Genomic DNA, 3,645 nt, shown 5'->3' on the forward strand with positions numbered 1-3,645 from the left:
GGGGAAGCCATGGAACGGAGAGCGAGGCAGCCCGCTGCGCATGTGCATGCCTGCGCAGTTTGGCTGGGGGCCTCGCATGCTGCCGGAGACAGGCGTGCCGGTGATCCCACGGCCGCCCTTGATGCGGATTTTCAGGTAGGTAATAGTGTTTTCTAGGGGTTTTTTGATACACAATTTCAGCCGGAAGGGACGGAATGGGGATGGGTGTGCTCCGCTTCCCAGATGTTGCAGTGTGATCGTGCCTGTTTGATGCGCCCCCGATCCGTCCCTCTTGCGGGGCAAATCCTCCCGTGTGACCAGGACCAACATTTTACAAACCTCTTTAGCCTGCCTTTGTGATAAAGGTGCTCTGGTGCGCTAATCATTTTATGCAGAAAACCTGTAAATACTGACTTGGAAGCAAGTCCCAGTTAACTCAATATAACTTCTTTCTGAATTAACATGCATAAGATTGTGATACCCTTTTGGCACCTATGTCATTAGGTTGAGATCTTTTATGAGAAGAGGTGATCAACTCTATAGAACAGGCTAAATACAGGTGTACCATAGATCTATAACAGACTAGAAAATTTACAAACACATCTGAAAAGGCTGGTTGCTTGATTAAACAGAGAAGTTATGAAGGCTCTGAATGGCTTGTTTTAAAACACTGGTGTTCAGAGTGTCTTGGGACCTCCAAGTGGGTTGACCAGAACCTAAGTTATGATTCTCCAGGTATTAAGAAACCAGACTCAAGATGGAACCTGTGTATGAAAAGCACATAGAGATCTTGCCTAAATGAAGAAATTACAATAAACTGCTACACAAGAAATACCCAGAATGAATTTGAGGAGTAACCGTAGGTGTCTGTGTTCAACAATGAGTCATTTTCATGTTTACAAAGAATCTAACTTGGGAGGAGTCAGTGTTCTACAAACTGGTGGCAGAAATTGAACATATTAGCAGTGATTATTTTCTGTTGACTCAAGGATCTCATGTGATCTCACTAATGCTTTGCTTGCAGTTTGAAACAAACAGTATTTTAAATAGCATTGCATTTGTGCAGTGGCAGTGTTCAGCACAGTGACTGGCTGAGTAAGTATTCCCGAGCCACACTTACAATTTATTGGCTTGTTTGGATTATGAATCCTCCTGGGGCACCAGGGGAAGGTCATGCATCTTTTAAAACAGCTACATTTCGAGCCCATGTGCTGCTTTTGCTCCTGCACTGTGGGTGGCATTAATCATGCTGGCACATGCTCAGAACTTACTGGACTACAGTTCCCAGCTGTCAGTGCAACGATCCATACAATATTTGCAGTACAAGTAATACAAATGAGCATGCTCAGATCTGGAAGTTGGGCAGGCCGGCTGGCCAAATGAGCAAGAATGGGCTATTAGAGGGGTGAAGAAGGAGTCTCAGAGCGGTTTACAATCCCTTCCCCTTCCCCTCCCCACAACAGACACCTTGTGAGGTAGGTGGAGCTGAGAGAGCTCTCTCGAGAACTGTCCTTGAGAGAACAGCTCTGAAAGAACTTGTAACTGACCCAAGGTCACACCAGCAGCTGCATGTGGAGGAGTGGGGAATCAAACCCATTTCTCCCAGATTAGAGTCTGTACTTCTAACCACTACACTGAACTGGCTGCTTTTGCTCCTACACTGTGGGTGCAAAGTTATACAACTTTGGGCAAGGCTGGAGTCGAGAAAGAAGCTATGCAGTTTTCCCTGCCCAGCCCAGCTGAATGGAAATATCTCATTTATTATATTTTATTTTATATTTGGAACATTATAGTTAAAGCAGCAGCACTGTTAGAATACATCGGCCCCAAATACTCACAATCCAATTCCAAATCTACAAAAACAATGAAAGCTTTTCCCAAGCATTTAAGCTTGCTGCTTGCGATTTCCAGTGAAAGTGCATGAGCACCCCACAGCAGAGTAGGACCACTCCTCTTACACTGGTATTGCAAAGAAAGGAGAAACAAGTCCTGTCCATAAAGAAACATATGTGCACATATATGAATACATGAAGCTGCTTTATACAGAGTAATGACTGTTCTGATTGACAACAGTTCTGTAGGGGTTCAGGAAAATAATGGTCTTTCCCAACCCCTGTATCTCATTTATTATATTTTATTTTATATTTGGTGAGCAAAAATTCTACTTTGTGAGCTACTGACATTAAAGTTGTGAGTGAGAGATTTGGTTACTGCATAAATTAGTTTGCTCTGGAGCCCTCCTTCCTGAGCTAAGACAAAAACCTGTGAGCTGGAGGCTAAAAAACTGTGAGCTAGCTCACACTAACTCAGCTTAGAGGGAACACTGCCTGCTGCCTGGAATGCCTTTAAACTGGTAATGTCAGGGATTGATATTGGGACCTTCTACATGCAAAGAATGTGCTCTGCAACTGAACCATAGCCTCTGCTCTCCAAAATTGTGTGTGGCAAGTAGAGAAATGGCATTTTTGTGAGACCCAATTAAGCAGTGCTAAAACTAAACTTAGTTTTGGGAGTTTTACTTTAGAGCCTAAAATGATGCAATGACTTCTAAAAAAATTGATTGCGATGTATTCTTTAACCTGAAACAAAAAACCAATATAAATATGGGAATTAAATTTAATTTGTTAGATTTGTTGATAAACCACACCAACAAATTATTTCTTCTATGGAAAAGCATAGAGTGTCAGAAATAAAGATTTATGTTTTAATTTATACAATGCATCTCATTATAAAAACTTACAGCATGTGTATGTAATTAGATTAAAAAACCCTCACAGAATGTCTACTATTAATAATAAAAAGCATAAATAAAAAAGACAGCTCTTCCCTTCTGGAAAGAGAACATTTCTGATCACATCCTGGCTTTCACCACGAACATGCCCAGGTAAAAAAGATACAATGCATGATCTGGATGGTCACAGATGTGACCAGCAGCAACCTCTCTGGATGGTGGAACATATTTCTAGTTGCCACAGTCATTAGGATTTCCTGGTCACTGTATCCATGGTTGTCTGGATCACATGTTATATTTCTTCATTCAAGGAAAATCTTAAACAAGAAATGGACAGGAAGTGTGTTGTCCATCCCAGTCCCAAGTCTTGATCCTTATTTATACCCCACTATCTCCCCCCCAACAAGGTTTAACAGGGTGCTTTTTAAAATGAAATACTGTTTAAAAATACTTTACTGCATACACACATGTATATGCATCGAGCTAGCTAAGAAACACTCACCTCGAAGTCTCTGGAGATCTCCAATGGCCAATCAGAAGCTCTGCTGGCCCCGCCCACTTTCAGGAACCATGTTGGAGACCCCTGTTATAATCAATGTGGACAAAAATTAGTCACATTTAAACAAATATGTCCTTGAAAATACATGTCTCCAGTATACACAAGGGTTAATCTATATATCTAATACCAAAGTCGCCCCCTGCGTGCGGATACTTATTTCCGCACATCGGGGGCACCTGGGGGGAGTGAGATGTTTGTGCACACTTGGGGCAGTCCCCAGGTGTGCACAAAAATCTGAAACCTGTAAGAAATATCGGGGGGATACTTAAATCCCCCAAAATTGACAGAGCGTCCCCTGTGCATGCGCAGGGAACGCTCTGCACCCAGCCTCACTGCCGCCGCTTCGGAGCCGGGCGGGGGGGCAGCGAGGCCCGGG

This window comes from Gekko japonicus, unplaced genomic scaffold (assembly GCF_001447785.1).
Source record: "Gekko japonicus isolate JY-2015 unplaced genomic scaffold, Gekko_japonicus_V1.1 scaffold3, whole genome shotgun sequence".
In the NCBI taxonomy this organism is placed as follows: Eukaryota; Metazoa; Chordata; class Lepidosauria; order Squamata; family Gekkonidae; genus Gekko; species Gekko japonicus.